Source organism: Octopus bimaculoides, chromosome 7, assembly GCF_046866305.1.
Source record: "Octopus bimaculoides isolate indiv1 chromosome 7, ASM4686630v1, whole genome shotgun sequence".
NCBI lineage: Eukaryota > Metazoa > Mollusca > Cephalopoda > Octopoda > Octopodidae > Octopus > Octopus bimaculoides.
Genome location: NC_142934.1, coordinates 63,670,685 through 63,692,043, shown reverse-complemented (window position 1 = coordinate 63,692,043; position 21,359 = coordinate 63,670,685). Strand labels below are relative to the sequence as shown.

The 21,359-nt window shown below is 35.9% G+C and overlaps 1 protein-coding gene across 1 annotated transcript in view; it reads right to left on the bottom strand.

The window, feature by feature from the left end:
• The window catches only part of LOC106879131 (uncharacterized), a 207,186-nt gene extending 200,886 nt beyond the window's left edge, over positions 1-6,300 (bottom strand). Inside the window, exon 1 of the mRNA XM_089355449.1 lies at positions 5,651-6,300. The gene's annotated coding sequence lies outside the window, so the exon portion shown is untranslated. The remainder of the gene's footprint in view (positions 1-5,650) is intronic.
• Between the last annotated feature and the right edge of the window lie 15,059 nt (positions 6,301-21,359).

Genomic DNA, 21,359 nt, shown 5'->3' with positions numbered 1-21,359 from the left:
ATACTATATAGTTGACATTGCATGCCCCTTTGACCCACGAATAGTCAAGAAGGAAGGCGAACATTTTGAGAGATACAACCCTCTTAAGTACGAAAGAGCCCGGCTATGGAAAATGAAGAAGGTAAAGATAGTGCCAATTATTGTTGGGTCCTTTCGAATAGTATCAGAAGGCATCAAGAGGAATATAAAGGAAATTGGAATAAAGTACCCAGTAGAACTGTTACAAAAGGTTTGCCAACTTGGCACGGCCAGAATAATCAGGAAAGTAATTAGATAGCTGAAAAGAATGAATAGCATGGTACTGTAGGCTGCAGGTAGTAAGCTCGCTACGCATGCGAGACTCCAGGAGCTCCAACAAAACCAATGATAAAGAGATAATATTAATATTAATAATAATAATAATGATAATAATAATAATAATAATAATAATAATAATAATAATAATAATAATAATAATAATAATAATAATAATAATAATAATAATAATAAACCTTTCTACTAAAGGCACAAAGCCTGAAATTTGGCGGGAGAGAATGAGTTGATTATGTCGACCTTAATACGTAACTGGTACTTATTTCATCGACCCCGAAAGAATGAAAGGCAAAGACAACCTCGGTGGAATTTGAACTCAGAACGTTAAAACGGAATAAATGCCTCTAAGCATTTCACCCTGCGTGCTAACGATTAATGATATATGTCGATGCAATACGATTTGTGTGAATGTTAAACTGCATTACCGCAATTTTAATCTTAGTTCTAATGTACTTAATCGTACAGACTATATAGCAATAAAATAACAAAATATTCGATATAGTTGCTGAGCCTGTTTTTGATGGAAGCATTTCTATCTTTTCCAGAGTTAGTGTATCTAGTACTACAAATTTATTTGAGTCATTCTATTTTTAAAACGTTAAGGTGTAATCTAATGGAGACTTGACTGTTATTTCTTGAAGTATTCTGAGAGTTTACCTCGTTTTAAATGTGGAGCAACCAGGAATGGAAATCTCTTTAGTTTCTTTTCATTGAATTTTGAGATGTCACCTGCCTATAGTTATTACATAAATATATACGCATAGCTCGTCTAAAATGTTAAGTAATGTAACATTTTCCCCTAAAATCCCCATGTAAAAACACCATCTTCTCTTTTATCTTTTACCTGTTTCACTCATTGAACTGCGGTCATATTAGGGCATCACTTTGAAGAGTATTAGTCGAACAGATAGATTCCAAGACTTTTAAATTCTGGTACGTATTCTGTCAGACTCTTTTACCGAACCGTTAAGTTACAGGGCTGCGAACAAACAAGCACCGGTTGTCAAGTGGGACAAACACAGAAACATAAACACCCTCTTCACCATACACGCACATACACGGCGAATTTCCACACATTGGTCAATCCGGGGCTATACTAGAACTCACTTGCCCAAGATGTCATGCAGTGGGATGGAACTGGAAACGTGCTGCAAAGCGGGCTTCTCAACTGCACAGCCATGCTTGCATCTATGTATAGGTTTTCTTTGAACAAATTCTGTTCTCTTCGTGGTTTAGCCACGGGTAATGGGAAAAGCTAAAGAGTTGTGAAAGTGAGATAAAGATGAAATTCAACATTTCTGTGAGATTTAGATGAAATCTAACAATTCTATTCAAATCCAGTTAGGTCGTCTGTAAATATGTATTAACTGCAGTACATGACTGGTACTTCTTTTCCTAATTTTGGCAGTATGAAATATTAACCTCAGTATGCGGGAACAGTGGAGGCGCAATGGCCCAGTGGTTAGGGCAGCGGACTCGCGGTCATAGGATCGCGGTTTCGATTTCCAGACCGGGCGTTGTGAGTGTTTATTGAGCGAAAACACTTAAAGCTCCACGAGGCTCCGGCAGGGGATGGTGGCGAACCCTGCTGTACTCTTTCACCACAACTTTCCCTCACTCTTACTTCCTGTTTCTGTTGTGCCTGTAATTCAAAGGGTCAGCCTTGTCACACTGTGTCACGCTGAATATCTCCGAGAACTACGTGAAGGGTATGCGTGTCTGTGGAGTTCTCAGCCACTTGCACGTTAATTTCACGAGCAGGCTCTTCCGTGGATCGGATCAACTGGAACCCTTGACGTCGTAAGCGACGGAGTGCCAACAACAACAATGTAGGAACAGTGTAAAGACAATTGAATTAATCCAGTGTATTATTAATATAACGAGAGATCAAAAGTACGGTCATTCTCAATGGGATTTGATTTCAGAATATTAGATGGTGATATTTCTTGTGGTTGGGGTGCAACACAAAGCCAAGTATGTAGGAACAAGTGTGTGTGTGTGTGTGTGTGTGTGTGTGTGTGTGTGTGTGTGTGTGTGTGTATGCGAGAGTGAGTTTAAATGTTACTGTTATTATTGTTATTTCTTCAGTTTTTGAGATCAGAATTTAAAAATATCAAAATACTGTAAGACATTACAGTTAGACGTTCTACAGTTTATATTTACTCCTACCTCTAAGATTATTTCCACTTGTTACATTGGTACCCAAGTCAGCAAATATTTAGGTCGACAGGGCGTACAGTTTTGTGAAACTGATTCTAGTGAACTTCCAGTGTTTACTACCGATTTTAGAATGGGAACTTTTAGTGGTATGGTTGAAAGGGAACTGACGCTATATTCTTGTTTTTTTTTTCTTTAGCCCACAGCATTCTTTACGATGACAGATTGTATTACAATGATTATATTATTATTAAGAAATGCTTCTTCGTAACTTCGTAAGCAGCAGGTTTAAAGTTTTAGTAAGGCGAGTGAACAAAGTCGACACTGCGTGTTACGACCTGTAGAAAGACTTGGTAGAAATAGTTTTTAGAAACGAAAGAAAATATTTGGATTTATGGACATTATTGAATATCTTCTAAATCTCTCTCTCCCTCTCTTTCTCCCCACCCCTGCACACACTCACACATACACGTTTGAAAAATGCACTTGGAGACTTAAGACAATTTATCTATTTATAGTTATGTAACCGGGTTCACAATTTCAGAATTTTCAAAATTAGTGTGTGAAACTAGAACCTATGTATGCATGTATGTATGTATGTATGTATGTATGTACGTATGTATGTGTGCATGCATGCATGCATGCATGTATATGTGCATGCAAGCATGTATGTATGTATGTTTGTTTGTTTGTTGAAACCGCCTTCGGTCATGACTAACCATGGGATTGCACCTAGAAAGTTATTCTCCCAGGCACAAGTCCGGGCAAGGTTGTTTTATGGAAGACCAGCAGTCGCTCATGCATACCGGCCTCCCCTCTCCACGCCACCAGTGTTATCCAAAAGAAAGGCAAAAGACGATACTGCTTGGCACCTGTGACGGCGCAACTCATTTCTACAGCTGAGTCAACTGGAGCAACGTGAAGAACACAACACGCAGCCCGGTCCGGAATTTGAACTTACAGCATCACGATCGTAAGCTCGACGCTCTAACCACAGAGCCATGCGCCTTCACACACACACGCGCGCAAATATGTATGTATGTATATATATATATATACATATATATATATATATATATATATATATATATATATATATATATATATATATATATATATATATATATATATATATATATACACACACATATCAGTAAGGATAGTACAGAGCATCACCATGACGACTAAATAGAGAAGAGACAAGTATGTGGTCACTCGAATTGCAAGTCATTGCAATCAAATCACTTCTAAATCGCGTTCTACCTTCTTAAAAATGGAAGGTAACATAAAATATGTTAATCCTAGATAGGCAGAAAAAAGAAACGGAAGTGGCGTTGATCATATTTCTGGTCGATCAAGATTGAGCAACAAAGAATAAAATTTTATAGGCAAAAAGGCATATTTCCATTGCCTTTACTGTTTTATTGCTTACACTTAAGTCATTCATGGTGGAGGCATGTGGAGTTAAATGTTTTAAACATATATAATACGTTGAATAAGTAGTGTATAGCGAGACGAGATGCTCGAAAGATCCCTTCACGGACAGAAGCATTTACATTGAACATGGAAACTATTTATTGGTGTTTTAGAGCTGTAGATCAACTGCATTTGATCAGACCTTCGGTCAACAGCATTCTAGCTGCAACCATCCTATCTTTATTGTAGACATTGTGTATCTTTTTTTTTTTTTCCTTTTTAATGTGACAGGCTCTTACCTGGAGGAGAGCGTATTAGAATAACAAAGTCCAATAAACTATGGGAGAATCAAAGATAAACGCTGAGAAATGATTGAAAACAAGATTATTACTGGGTAAAGTGACGAAACCATTGATATGTTTACATTTTTAATCGTATACGATTGCTGAAAGGTAAAATAACGAGAAATTGTCTGTACATTATCTATAAGTAGATTTAAAGAGGCTAGAAGTGATGTATCAATAGCAAGGGGGAATTGATATTAATTTTTAAAAAACGACAATAAATGAGTAATTATATATTGATAATTATACACAGAGACACACACACGCACGCACACACATACACTCACACACATGCGCGCGCATCTATCTATCTATCTATCTATCTAGCTATCTATCTATCTATCTATCTATCTATATATATATATATATATATATATATATATATATTCAGATTATATATATATATATATATATATACATACATATGCATATATATACATATATATATATATATATATATATATATATATATATATATATATATATATATATATATATATATATATATATATATTCAGATTATATATATATATATATATATATATATATATATATATATATATAGGGAGAGATAGATAGATCGATAGATCGATGGATAGATAGATAGATAGATAGATAGATAGATAGATAGATAGATAGATAGTTCGTTAAAACTTGAATAATGCGATGGCATGGAAAGTCAAAACTAATACAAGAAGAGATAAATGCACGCATGCAAACGCACGCACATATATGCATACATACACGCAATCACACGCGAAAATTCATGTTTGTTTTTACGTGAAGTTATATATAAAAAATAATTTAACATTACACTTTTTAGTACAGTCAGTACATATTAATTATTTTCGCAAGGAAAAGTTTTACAGTAACTTCGAAGCTTTGGCTTGTTCGACATCATTAGACTGTCTGAAATTTCGAAGTCAATGTCGACATTTTCCGTGTAAAAAGTAATAAAACATAATATAATATAATATATAAATGTTTTTGTATGTATGTATGTGTATGTATGTATGTATGTATGTATGTATGTATGTATGTATGTATGTATGCATGCATGCATGCATACACGCATGCATGTATCTGTGTATGTATGCATACATACATATATACATGTATATATATATATATATATATATATGGATAGATAGATAGATATACATATATATATACAAAGATAAATATATATATATATACATATGTATATATATCTTTGTATATATATATATATATATATATATATATATATATATATATATATATATATATATATATATATATATATATATATATAGAGAGAGAGAGAGAGAGAGAGAGAGAGAGATATTAAATGAACGATAGGTTTTATACAAATGTCTATATGTTGATATTGCTAAAACAAACGATAAAGAAATAAAGTCGATAAAGATATGTTCATTTACCTGTTGATTTATCGCAAATAATTTACTGTAAAAAGTACAGAACTGGCGCTGAAGTTGGTGATACTGTTTATCGTAACTGCTGCACCCATATATAGACGCTGTTGCTGGAAGTTGTGATAGTTAAAGAATTGTTTGTTATTTTTCTCTGTGTTTTTTTGCTTAGTTTCACAGTTGAACTATTCCAATTCACTCTATACGTTTTGCGCTATCTTTCCTATTCCTTTAATTTTCACTTTTTTCTCTCTCACAAAATGATATTTTGATGTTCTTAAGTTAATAAAGCAATACTTGAAAAAAGTAATACTAATAAAGAAAAGAAAAGAAAAAAAACAAGTACAGAAAGAAAGTTCAGTCAATGAAAATCAAACCAAGTACCACGATATCGTCAACGTATATAATTAAATCAATATGAACCAACGATGGCGTATAATTGAAGAAAGCAAACGCTCCGATGCGAACACTATACCGTCATCTCTCCACTTGAAGCTCACTTGCAAGCAAAATAGCAGGGAATCGCTTCCACAAGTATTATTGACAAAATTATACAACTGATATAACCGATCATATAAAAGAGATGTGGTAGAAGATGCAAAAAAACAAAGAGCAACAAGCAACTTGCGTTTATCCACTAAGCATTCTTTCGTTCACTTCCTCCGTTGCTACACCGACCAACTATTGTTTCATGCTCCACCGCTCTCTTCTTGTCTCCCTCCTCCCCTTCGCTCCCTCTCTCCTCCTCTCTCTCTCTGTCATTACTCCCATCCATAGACTTTCTCGTCTTTCATTTTAAAAAAGAAAAAAAAGTAGACTAATAACACGAAAAATCGAATTAAAAATGAAATACCAAAAAAGATAGAAAAACAAAATAATTTGCAGTTCTGTGTCCAATTCTTTCTCTTTCTTCCTTCTCTCCTTTCCTTCCTTTCGTTCGTTCTTTCTTTCTTCTAATCTTTTTTGCGTCGTCCCCTCCTTTCTTCCTTTCTATCTTCTTTTTATATTTCTTCTTTCTTTTCTTTTATATTTCTTCCTTTCTCTCTTCTTTCTTTTTCGTTCTCTTTTTTCTTCCTTTTATATCCCCTCCAATCTTTCATCTTTCTCTCTCTCTTTCTTTCTTTCTTTCTTTCTTTCTTCCTTGCTTGCTTGCTCACTTTCTCGCTTTCTTTCATTCTTTCTTGCCTCTTCCCTTTATTTCTTTCTTCTTCCTTCCTTTCTTTCTTACCTTCTCACTCACCCTCTTTCTTTCTACTTTTCTTTTTCACCTTCTTTGCCTTTTTCTTCTTTCTTCATTTTTACTTTCTTCCCTGTTTTGTTTCTTTATTCATTTCTATTTCTCATGCATTCTCATTTTAGCATCCAGTCTTTCTATCTATTTTTTCTCCAACCTAATGCCTCAACTTGCATTCTATCTTTCTTTTCACTGTTTTCATTCACTATATTTTTATTTCTTTTTTTAAATGTCTTTCTTTCTTGCTCTCTTTCTTTCTTTCTTTCTTTCTTTCTTTCTTTCTTTCTTTCTTTATTTATTTATGTATCTCCTCCTTCCCCCGCTCTTCTCTCGCTCCCTCATCCAGTCATTGTTCTTACTTTTCATTCACGTCTTTTTCACTTTTTTCTCATTCTCATTTTCCTTCTCCTCAACACATCTTATCTCTATTTTTTCAGTGTTAGTTTTAATATTCTATACTTTACTCCTTCCCTTTTCCTTCCTTCTTTTCTTCCTTCCTTCCTTCCCCCTTCCTTCCTTTTTTCTTTCCTTCATTCTTCTTCCTTCAAACTCAAAGTCGATGTATTTGTTTTTTATTTTTGATCCATTCTTTTAAATCTTTCTGGCATTTTTTTTATTGTTCTTCCTCTCTTTTCTTCCTCTCAGTTAATAAAAGCGCTTGTCTATCTATCTATCTATCTATCTATCTATCTATCTATCTATCTATCTATCTATCTATCTATCTATCTACTTTTCACTGTTTTTACTCTTTCTTGTCTGTCTCTCTCTCTCCCTCGCTTAAAATCTTTCTCTCATATGTCCTTCCGAGGAACTTTTTCTTTCTTTGTCCCCATATATGTTTACTAGTTCGTTTTTTTTTTCCTTATCACCCTCTCTTTTCTTGTCTGATACTTTCTGTCTCGAACTTACTTTTTAACTATCATTCGTTTTCTCTTTCTTTCTTTCTTTCTTTCTTTCTTTCTTTCTTTCTTTCTTTCCTTCTTTCTCCCCCCTCTCACTCTCTCTTCCAATTTTTTAAATTTTCATTTCCTCCGTCCAAATTTTCTTCGATTCCGGGAATATTCCCTTCTCACCTTGCTTGTTGTCAATATTTTGCTCTGTGTTCTATTTATCTAACTTGTCGTCTGCTTTTCTAACCACGCCTATCGCTCTCTAGGCTCATTTCCCCTCCTTCTCTTCCTTGCTTTTCCTTTACTTCGTTCTCCTTTCTCAGATTATCCTCCTCTCTCATTCTTAACCAGCTTTTCTATTTAGTCCCTGGGCCTACCGCTCATTCTCCAGGTCATTTTCCGATCCAAGCTCGCAATATCCAATCTCCTTTTACTTCATATTTTAGTATACCTTCTCTGTCAGTCTTTCTACACTCACACTCACACACTCACACACACACACACACACACACACACACACACACACACACACACACACACACACACACACACACACACACACACACACACACACACACACACACACACACGCACACACACGCATGCATATAAGCATATGTATTTGTCCGTCTGTCTATCTCGCTTACTCAGCCTTTCTGCTTTCTTCTACTTACCCCTCACTCTCGTTATCTCTCATATTCTCCTAAGTGCGAGCACGCACACTCACTCTCTCACTTTTTACCACTGGCAAACATCATAACCTCCAGAGCTAACAAGGGAGGAAACCTATACATGGTAGCTCGACCTGCGAGAAATAGCAGCCAAATTTCCCCTAAATCATCCCTCTATTTTTGTAACAGGGCATATTGGGTAATATGCTTCATTGTTACTTGCAAATAGGGGGGGGGGGGACAATGCTTGAATACTTTCGATCGTGTTTCTCCTCGATTAGTCCTATGCTGGGGCTAAGCAATGAGAACACCAACAACTACACACTTCTATATGTTTCACTTAGATCTCCCCTATTTGCTCAGTTTATTTCTTCACCCGTTTTCTTCAATTATTCTCTCTCTCACTGTCTGTCTATCACTCTCTCTCTTTCTTTCTCTCTCTCTCTCTCTCTTACTCACTTTGCATACCTACCTACCTACCTACCTATCTTTCTAACCGCCTTTTTTCAACCGACACCCTTATATTTCTCCTTCGTTATATTTGTCCATTCACCGCATTCTCTTATATTCTTATTGCCACCTAGCAAAATATCTTTTCTTTTCTGCAATTTTATCTTTCACTTTCGATTCTTTAATTACTCATGCACACACTCACTCACTTACTCACTCACTCACTCACTCGCTCACTCACTCATTCATTCAGTCATTCGTTCACTCATTCACTCATTAATTCACTGATATATTCACTCAGTCGATCACTCATTCAATCACTCACACAATCAGGGCTTCATTCACTGACTATCTCACAACCCCACTCATTCACTCATTCATTCGCTCACTCATTCAGTCACTCACTCATTCATTTACTCACTCACTCAATCAACCAACCAATTACTCACTCAATTATTCAGTCACTAGCTCATTCACTCAGTCAATCACATTCACCTGTTCACTCATTCAGTCTTTCTCTTTCACTCATTCATTTACCCATTCACTTACTGATTCACTAACTCATTCGTTCACTGGCTCTATCTCTCCCTCTCTTTTTCTCTCTCCCTCTCTTTTCCTCTCTCCCTCACCTTTTCTCTCTCCCTCTCTCTCACTTATTCAATCACTCCCTCAATCTCTCACCACAACCTTCAGTCATTATGTCTTTCTAATCCTTAACTCTATTCTACCCATCTTATTTCTAGCCCAACAGCTACTCTCCTTGTTGTTGAGACCTACATTACTCTTGTAGTATGCTCAGAGAAGAAAGTAAAGAAAAAGCATACTCTTGATATAGCCCTTACTTCTATAGGCACTGGGCCCGAAATTTGGTGGGAGGGGGCCAGTCGATTAGATCTACCCCAGTACGCAACGGGTAACTGGTACTTAATTCATCGAACCCGAAAGGATGAAAAGCTAAGTCGACCTCATCTGAGTTTGAACACAGAACGTAGCGACCAGCGAAATACCTCTAAGCATTTCGCCCGGCCTGCTAAAAATTCTACCAGATCGCCGCCTTATACTTCTGATATAATTGCCTCATCGGAGGTCATTATAAACTTTAGATGTGTGAAAACAGTGTCTACAGTACAAAATTTTCTCCGTAATTTTCATCTTATTTTCACAGCATTCACGAGACTGTACTCTCCTTTTAATTATTTGACTCTGTCTATCTCCTCTGTCAAATGTACTAAATTATAACATGAATCTCAAATTGTTTCTCTGTGTGCGGTGATTTGGCGTCTCTTTTGACAACATAAAACTGAGTCTAAGTTTGTTTATCACGTATTAAGTTGTTTTTCCATGGGAAAAAATAAGCGATGTCTCCAGTTCGTTTTACATACACTTACACAAGCACGCACACACACATACACATACATAGAAACACTCAAACACACGCATTATATAATACCAGATGCAAAAAAACTTGTCTGATTTTTAGAGGGCGTATTGTGGGTCAGTCTGAGGGTCTTAGCCTGCGTAAGATTGCACAACTCCAAATGATTTTGTGAGGACTCTCCATTAAGTTGCCTGCTATAGCAGAGCAGCTAGAGGGAATCTTCTTCCAGAAAATAGCCAAAGAAGGAGGAACGTATCTTTCAAAAATATTGGTATCTATTTACTTTTCAGATCTCTCTCTCTCTCACTCTCTCTCTCTCACTCTCTCTCTCTCACTCTCTCTCTCTCACTCACTTTCTCACCCCCCCCTCTCTCTCTCTATATATATATATAAACGTATTTAAGGGATAAAATCATCATTAAAATTAATGAATTTTATCAGTGACCAGCATATATTAACCTTTTAAGTAAAATTAATACGTAGGGTTATATAATTCTAAGGAATACAATTAAAATTAAGGGCACAGAAGTGGTTGGACGTTATTGGCGTTTCTTTCTAGCATATAGGCATGGTAACTTCTGTGCCCTAAATTATAATTATATTCTGACGAGTTGGCAGAATCGTTAGCACACTGAGCAAGATGCTACTTGGCATTAAGTCTGTTTTTACGTTCTCAGTTCAAATTCCGCTGAGGATGACTTTGCCTTTATAGGCGTAGGAGTGGCTGTGTGGTAAGTAGCTTGCTTACCAACCACATGCTTCCGGGTTCAGTCCCACTGCGTGGCACCTTGGGCAGGTGTCTTCTACTATAGCCTTCGGGGCGACCAAAGCTTTGTGAGTGGATTTGGTAGACGGAAACTGAAAGAAGCCCGTCGTATATATGTATATATATATATGTGTGTGTGTGTGTGTGTATGTGTGTGTGTGTGTGTGTGTGTGTGTGTGTGTGTGTGTGTGTGTGTGTGTGTATGTATGTGTATGTTTGTGTGTCTGTGTTTGTCCCCCAAACATCGCTTGACAACCGATGCTGGTGTGTTTACGTCACCGTAACTTAGCGGTTCTGCAAAAGAGACCGATAGAATAAGTACTAGGCCTACAAAGAATAAGTCCTGGGGGTCGATTTGCTCGACTAAAAGGCGGTGCTCCAGCATAGCCACAGTCAAATGACTGAAACAAGTAAAAGAGTAAAAGAGTTATATAACTTTCTTTCTTTCTCTCTCTCTCTCTCTCCCTCTCTCTCTCCCTATATATATATATATATATATATCATATTTTGATAGGAGAAAAATTAACAACTTCTGCCCCAATAATCCACTATTGTTCCTGAAAGTTGTTTATATATTTTCCACGGATTGCTTGAAGCTCACTTTCTTCCTACACCTCGATCCTTGGATGTTACATCTATCTATCTTTTCTTTTTTACTTGCTTCAGTCATTTGACTGCGGCCATGCTGGAGCACCACCTTTAGTCGAGCAAATCGACCCCGGGACTTATTCTTTGTAAGCCTAGTACTTATTCTATCTACTTATTCTAATAGTTTTGGTGTGATTAAAATCCACAGACTTTAAGATTCTTGTATGTATGTTGTGCATGTATTCATAGTATGTATCCATTTATATGTATGCATGTATATACTTTGCCCTGTGTATCAAAATGCCCAACTTTTGTTTTAGGGCAGCGTTATTTTCTTATTGCCGCAGGCTAAAATGTATAGGGAATAGTAAGTATTCTCAAACATTTTTTGATAACTGCGAAGTGATATTTTGAAATTAACCCATTTTCTAGAACTCTGATTCTCAACCGGGTGGAATTCCCCGCATGAGATACAATTTCAGGTTTCCCGTAAGGTAGGAGAACTGTGACCACAAACTAACGGCCTATCTGAATGTGCACTACTGGGGCTTTTAACCATATGGTTCAAAGTAAATTATTTACAGAGTTCCAACGTCAAGGCAATATAGAATGGTCAGCATTAAAATACCACAGAACAAGACGGACTTCATTCGATCATATCGCTTTCAGCCTCTTTGCGCCTCAACATTCTTATACAGAGAGCAATATATTTCAGATATTTTTGGATATTGCACTATTTTTCTTAAGAGAAGGGGCCCCCATTACAGAGCCCAACAGATTTGAAGGATACTTTGCAGAATGCTCCTCCTTAATACAATAACAAGAACAAATGTTGTTTTCAACATCAGGGGAATGCTCTATAAATGAAGATAGATTTAATAAGGACATCAGAAGAAAGGAGCAAAATACCACTAAAGCTTCTTATAGTTTAGCAAATGACGATAGCCAAGCAGAACCCCTTCCCTACATAGAATTGGAACCTCTAACCCACATATATTTGGAAAACCTTGATCAAACCTTGTGCACATAAAACGGTGAAAATTGTATTGTGAAATGAATGAGAGAAAAGCTTGTTTCACAATTGATTAGTACTGTTAAAAAAAAATTATGAATGACATAACCATCAACATGACTTATTTTGACTTATTTTTTTATATAAGTTGATGAATTGACTGCTATGGCAACGTGTTCCCAGATGCTGATGTTTACAAGATATGGTGTATTTCCTGAATTTAGTTTATCTAAAGATGCGTTTCTCTTTTGTTCTCCGCACGAAACAACTACCAATTCTCCAAATAAGTTGAAAAAATGTCCCCTTTCTTTCAATTGAAAATATTTTGTGGGAAAATATATGTTCAGGATAAGATGGTTGAATGATAAGGACTTGATAATGCGCCATGCCTGTTTGGTTATCATGTTTGAGTGATTCAATAAACTGAATATTCAAATGCAAGGAAGGAATACAAACATCATAAAATATAGAGAACTATCCAGATATCAAGATGGTATGAACAAAGCAAAAGCCAAAAATGTAAAGCACTCAGTGTATGATCTATCACCAGGCACTAGCCTTACAATAGCTGTCAGCTCCCCTTGAAAAGCTTTTGGATTAAAAAGATTCTCAAAGGAAGAGCTCTTATTTCATCAATTTTCAAGTATTGCACTGACATAGGTGCAATCCATCGATCTACTTTTTCATACAAATGTTGAATGGCTTTCAAAAGGAAATGTACCTGAGTTCTTGAGTTCAAGGATGACCTCAAATTAGTTTTTGAAGTTCAGGATAAGATGGTTGAATGATGAGGACTGGATAATGCGTCATGCCTGTTTGGTTATCATGTTTGAATGATTCAATAAACTGAATATTCAAATGCAAGGAAGGAATACAAACAGCATAAAATTCATGAACCCCTTCAAAGCTTTTATATGCAAACTGGGGAACTGGAAGGGAAAAGTGAATATTAATATTACAATATTTGAGAAACTGTCATCAATTCTGGTAGTGAATTTGCAGAAAATGAAATTATGGAGCGTTCGACAGCAGTGCGGAAGGAACTCAGTTGATATTTTCCAGAACTATATGATAATGAGTTGGATTTAATGCGAAATCCATTTAAATTGTCAGTTAAAAGAAATCCTGATGACTGTGAAGATGAATTCCTGGGGTTAGAGACTGATTCGGGAGTTAGTGATATATTTTGCGAGAAATCAACCACGGAATTTTAGTCCTTGACGTGCGATTCCTCCCTAATATTAGCAGAAAGAGCTATCTGTGGATACCTTTCTTTTGTATCATCCTATCTTTGCCAGTCAAGACCTTCAGCTTTGCTTCAAATTAAGACGAAGTAGATTAAAGTTTGAAAGTGACTTGTATTATGTCCTTTCAAACACTTCTTCATATGTTTCAGAAATGGCAGTGAAAAAACAACGGGTTTCTTATTAGAATGAAGTACATTTTTAATGGATTTTTATTTGGATTTTTAATGTATTTTTTAGTCTGTGAAATAATTTTGTAGTAATAGATAAAAATGACTATATTATTTCAAGATTTAAATCCATCAACATTTCCTATTGCTATTAAATTTTTAAAATTTCAACTATAAATATACTCTAAATAAATATGTGTGTACTAATACAGAGAGACTAAAAAGATTTCAGTTTTACATGAGTGATATATGGAAAGCACTTTTCGAGTCAGATAATCTTAGCAAAGGTGATGGGTAGTGAATGGTGTTCTGACATATTGTGAAAGGGTGGGTGTGATCATAAAGGATGTGAACCACGTTTTTTTAGAACGTGCCAGATAGTTAGGTACTGATTGCTGACAGAAAACTCTCGAAATTTCAAGAATTTTTAAGAACAGGGTCTATTTTTGACGAATATAAATAAACTTATCTACATGTAACCGAGATAACGCCAAGAAACTGCAGTCATTTTGCTAATTTATCAAAAGCAAAACAGTATACTCTGGTAGCATCTGCTAAAATTTGTGAGGCCTTCAGGATCCATTTCAGCATACCTATCGGGTTTCAAGACAATTTGCAAAACTGCAAAATAATTATAGAATTTAAGATGTACAATATTTTCTTGCTGAAATAATGGAAATTTATATTATAAAAAATGCTAGAAGTTTTAAAATTTAAGTTTTTTTTAAATCTTCACTGTTATAGGGGAAATATATGAGTTGTAATTTATGTTGCCAGAGCCTCATATATTAGCAAAGAGTGAGATAATTTTTTCCTAAAATAATTTTATGTTGCTGTTTTGCAAGATGATACGAAGTCACAAGGAGATCTATGAAGTTAGGTATCTCAAAAATTTGGCTAAAATTCACTGAAGATGCAAGCAATACCTACTTCTGCATGGTGGACTCTTCGAAACTCTAGGAATGCATCTACTGTTATGTATCTAGATTTCCCCTAATTCATCATCCTATGTCACACTGCCCTGAGGCCCCGTATCTACTCTGTGAGAGAGAGAGAGAGAGAGAGGGGGGAAAGAAAGAAAGAGAAAGAAACAAAGAGAGAGAGAAAGAGAGAGAGAGGAAGAAAGAAAGAGAGAGGGAGAGAGAGAGCAACTGCTTTCTGAAGATAACAAGTCAGGACAAGAGGAAGACGTTGTACATACAGATTATAATTTCAGAGGTGCACACACACACACACACACACACACACACACACACCTACTACTAAAACAAAAAGAATGAATCTTGTTGATCAGAAATATGAGTCTCGTATAGTCAATTCCGAGCTAGACTCAAGCCGTGGGACTGATTATTTCAATTGTGCAAGCCGCAAGCAGGTCAAAGGAAGCTTCACCTGGGTTTTTTAAGGTTATTCATCAGCCAAGATAGCCTTTTTCTTTTTCGAAACGTGACGTCTCGAAGCTATGCTGTTCCATAATAGGAAATAATATCTGTCTCTTCTCTTGGCTCACTCAGTAGACCTCAAATAATACAATAATGTAAAGACTTGCTAGATGCGTTTAAGAATCATAAGTATGGCTGCGAGGTTGTGGAAAATCGCTAAATGGTGGAATTCCTGCCTTTTTTAAGGCGGCTTCACCAAGTCTTCGTGTTGCCGTTGCTTGCGGGATAGCAGGAGCACCATGAGTAGCATCACCCGTTTACCAATAGGAAATAAGGAAATTTCAAAGTATCTTTACTCAGGTCTCAAAAGCAAAGTGCTTTGGGAAATAACCATTTTCAACATAAACAATTAGCAAATACCTCTTGGCACCTAAGAACAGAGTGTGCTTCACAGTGTTTTAGGTGCGTTCGTGAGTCAAGGCTATTCGGTTCAGAAGACGCTTTGCAATCACGTGGTACGAGTCCTGTCCTATGGCGGGGTTACTTGGACCATGCATAGTATTCTGTTTTTCTCGCATAATGAAGAATCCTTGTTGCGAGTGGATTCGGTAGATGGAAATTGTGGCAACGCCCATTCGTACACACACACACACACACACACACACACACACACACACACACACACACACACACACACACACACACATACATGTATACACATATACATACATTTGGCCTTCGGTTGGTACGGTACTCAGCATGGTTTTAATATTGGTAAAAACATTTTGTACATTCAAGTATACAGAAACACCATTCCGTCATTTTCATTTTCTTTCAATCTTCCTTTCATTTCGCTTGCTCGCTAGCGAGCTAATTCATACTCTGCAGTAATGCATCGGTTAGAATCATTTAAAATATTTTCTATATTGAAGAATAGAGCTCCAAATGTCAAACCAAAAAAAACGAACAAGTGTGTCGATTTCTCTTGAAATGAAAATTTAAATATCAAACCGACTTCAACATAGAAAGAGTTCCACAGAAACTGCGGAACTGTTTAATGTACACGAAGTAACTCTTAGAACAATCAAAAGATACGAAGAAAATATCAAAGCCAGTAGAGTCTGAATTAATTTGTAATCATACACCATATGTAACGTATAGATATTAACATTATATAAAAAGTGAAAATATTTCCTGTTATTTTGTCAGTAATTGATACTTAACAATGATCCTAAATCTAAGCTTTTTACGTAATATCAAATTGCAATGTGAAAGTGATTCAAAATAATAAGAGAAAGCTGACGAAGAATTTGTGCAACAATTAGCTAAAATAAATGAAAAATGTTCCTGTTCTTTAAAACAAATATTTAAAGCTGATGAAACGGGCCTATTCTGGAAGAGAATACCAAAGAGAACTTTTATCTAAGAGCAGAAAACGATGAGTTGAGGTTTTTAAGTATCTAAAATTTGAATCACATTATCATTATGCTGTAATGCTTATGCTTTAATGCATTAGGCGATTGTTTCATGAAAATATTATTAATTAATGGGGCTCTTAATCCCCATAGGATGATTGGACTGATTAAAAATACCCTTCAAGTGTGTTGGTGTGTGAACAAAAATTCTTGGATGACTGCCACAGTATTCGAATAGGGGCTTAATCGAAACTTTGTTCTTGAAGTTGAAATTTATACAGAAAAAAAAATAATGATAATAAAGTATTCAAAATTTTATAGCTAATTGATAATGCACTGGCACATCCGTGCGATTAAAACAGCGTAATGTTGAAGTTGTGTTCATAACCCTCACATGCTACACCACTTATCTTAGGAATAATTTGTAATTTTACGACAGATTATGCTAAACATTCAATTAAAATGTTACTGGGTGCTATGAAAGAATGCTAACTTACTGCTTCAGGGGTAGGAAAAATGTAATATTCTTCAGTGTGGGAAGATAATTCTAATAGCAATTCATGATATCAAAAGATCCACCTGAAACGCATACTGGAAAGATATATTGCCTGGTTTGGTTCTGAGATGATTAGATGTGTTAGCTTTCCTTGTTATACATTTGTTTTTTATGTAATATACAAATGGATTCTATAATGCTAAATATGCATATTGCTATAATCATTTGAAATGGCTGTAATCATATGAAAATCATTTGGAAATGATAAGTCGGTATTCAGCTCTCATATCTCCTGATTTTAACATTATTATTATTATCATCTTTATTTTTATCATTAAAAAGGCGGCGAGCTGACAGTATCGTTAGCACGCTGGACGAAATGCACGTACTTCTCGAGATTTTTGCTCACTGTTCCCAGGGCTCCGACAATTATTGGTACTACTGCTATTATTATTATTATTATTATTATTATTATTATTATTATTATTAGTAGTAGTAGTAGTAGTAGTAGTAGTAGTAGTAAGACGGCCAGCTTGCAGTGTCGTTTCCGCACAGGAGAAAATGCAATATAGACGGTCCGCTATAAAGCATTTAGAAGGAAAAAAGAGGAGGAAGAGGAGAAGAAAAAAATAAATAAATGAATAAATAATGAAAGAAACGCTAGTGATGGTATCAATGATTTTCAACCAACAAAAACAAAGGCTAACTGTTTGAATATCTTTAAATGAAAACAACAGTCAATAATACAAACATCGCATACATAAAAACATGTCTAATCATTTCCTCCCTTACTGGTTTCAGTCATTAGACTGTAGCCATGTTGGGGAACGCCATCAAAAATTGGTCTCAGTACATGTTTCAGCTTGGTGCTTACTTTGCCGAAATCCGTTTGTCGAGTTACTAAGTTAGAGACATGTTGACATAACGATTCTGATATTAGTGTAAACATAACACAGACACGGGCACCCTTCCCAACACAAATATACATACCGGACTTCGCGGCTTATAAGATGCATTCGGCACATCCTAATTTAGTAGATAATAACCAGAAAAAAAGTTAAGTGTCTAATACCAAGTAATATTTACTCCACTGAAACCTAGCCTTTTTTCAGCTTGAAATCTTCACTAATCGTAACGAATTCCTCACAAACCAAGTTGGAGCACTAAATTTAAATCAAATACTGTATATGTATGGTAATTTTACATGCAGAAATAAGGTTAGGTTTCATTAATGGGTAAGTTAAAACATACAATAGGTCTAGTGCTCACCTGAACGCCTTATTTCAGCTTGAAATCCTCACTAATCGTAACGAATTCATCACAAACCAAGATGGGGTACTAAATTTAAAGCAAATACTGTATATGTACGGTAACTTGGATACAGAAACAAAGTTACGTTTGGTTTATGGGTTGATCGAAACATACGATAGGTCTAGTGTTCACCTGAAGACCTTATTTCAGCTTGAAAGCCTCACTAATCGTAAAAATTCATCATAAACGTTAAATTTACATTAAGTAAAATTTACCAGTACCTGGTATGTTAATTTTAATACAAAATTAATTTGATTATTTATGGGTTGGGTTAATACACTACAGTCACAATCACCTCTCAACATGTGACGGAAACATTGTTTCAGCTACGAGAAACGTGTTTCTATTGCACCGTTAGCGAACGCCAGCAAAAACCTGTCTCAGCTTGTTCTTTTAGCTGTGACTTTGGAACATAAAACTATTGGAGTTCCTCACTTTTATCTTTAAAACACTGTCATTAGATTATTGAGGAAATAAAAGGTAAAAAAACTATAATTTCATTCATCTTCAAACCCAGAAAATTTACTGCTGTCGTCTACAAAATCAGAAAAGTCATTGTTTTCATCATTCCAATGATCACTTTCGGAGTAGTTCTCTGCATTCACACCATCGGGTTCATCATTATCAGACTCTGAACTGTCACTAACCTCATAAGCAAGGGCATCTTCTATTCCAATTACTTATTCCACATTTTTTAAAGGACTTCACAATAGCCTCAGTTTTCAATTCCACCCCCCCCCCCTGCAATTTTCACTTTCTCACCATTTGACAAACCTGTGTAATAGATGGGTTTTCCCTTCTTCCGGTTGGTGAAAGATCATGTGGAATTCTTATCCATTTATCCCATTCTTCCCTCATAAAGTCTTTGAAGGGCTTGTTAATTGACACACCCAGATGTTGTAGTTGAGAAATCAGATCTCCAGAAATTAGAGCAAGTTGTGTTTTTAATTGCTGTGACTTTTTCTTCGCTACTTCAGTTTTGTGAGCCCTTAATTGATCCCACGCCAATAAAGCTCGTTTCTTCAGTATACCACCTGGTCTCATTGACCAAACTTTGTCAAACCAAAGCTTAACACCATTTTCGTCCATCCAACCTTTTTGGTGAGTGAGAATAATAATTCCTGTTGGAATGTTGTCCTTCGGCTTACTTTTTCTTTTAAAGATCAAAAATGGAGGTAATTTTTGCCATCGACACAACACGACAGAACTGCTGTATCATGATTTTTTACATTACCTGATGTTTTAATAGTCACACTTTTATTACCAAGCAAATCAACTGTCCTGTTAGAAGGAACATCAAAAGTGAGGGGTACCTCGTCCATGTTTCCAGTTTGGCTGAGCTCGTAAGCGATTTTTCTGGCATTAATTACAAACCTGTGAAATTCTTTTATTTTTTGTTTTCGTATTCCTCACACATTCTCTGGGTAATCCTAGTGCGAGTCCTCATTGATAAGCCACTGCATTTCACCGGTAACAACAACTTGCAGTCTGACGAAAATCTTCAATCCCATTTTATTCTGATCAAGCTCTGACTTCATTCATTATAGTTGATGTAGACACAGCACGACCATAATTCCTTTCATTTATTATCTAGTTCTTAATTTCATCTTCCAGTACTGGCCATCTTGCTAGTTCGTGACGAAGATTATGCTTTTTCTTCTGTGCTGTCCTTAGTTGGTCTTCTTGTTGGCGACACGCTCTTATCATCTTCTCAGTAGGTGGATGCCCAAACTCCCTCTCTGCTCTGTTGCCATGTATTTTGGTGTAATCAACTATCATTGATTTAAAATGTATGATGTATACATGTCTCTTCTTCCCTGCCTTCATACAAAAAAATGGATACCGTATCTGAAAATGTAAAAATTTATGGTACCTCAATATAGTGGAAATAATCTTATTACTATTCGTTTCTCATTGATCCTGGATTATCAAAATATTTCACTGCCAGTTATAAACAAATGGTACAGGACTACCTTACCCCGATGATCTCTCAATTTGAACTGGTGAAACACTCGCTGGTGGCTAAGTTACTACTGTGTGGGCAAATCTATATAATTAAGGTCCCAGAATGCATACTGATGCGTCTTTGTCAGTGACTATCGGTATAAACAAATATGACTGGTTCAGCTGCTGTCGGGCGACCGTATTTGCTTGGCAATATTTGACACTGTAAGTATCAGAACATGCTGTAAATATGATTACCGGTACTAGTAATAAAGTGAAAATAACCAGTATGTGATAACGATAGCGTAGTATACGGTAACATTATTTTAAAGTGCCTACCATAAAAGACGCTGCTTTGTGGCTTCAGCAGTTTAAAAAATAAAAAGGGAAGGTGTTACTTCAGAAGGAATTTCGTTTTCTATCAATATCCCAGTACAGTATCCGAATTTAATAAATAGCTTGTCTCAAAACGTTATTAATTTACTGTAATTTTGAAACACTGGACTTGTTTCAGTTTCAGTGAGTCGGCATTAGACGTAACTGGGAGAGCTACAGCCCACTCCACACCCCAAACTTATAGCTCCCGTCACTGAGCTTCACTTTATAGGAAGCAGGGTGGTTTTGGGAGACATTTTATGGAAAAAAGAAATGCGTCTAATAAACGGCAAAATACGGTACATAGGAGCTGTCATAATACGAGGTCCCGCCCCAATTTCACGAGAACATACGAGAAGGAATGAAAATGGGGACAATTAAACCAATATTGT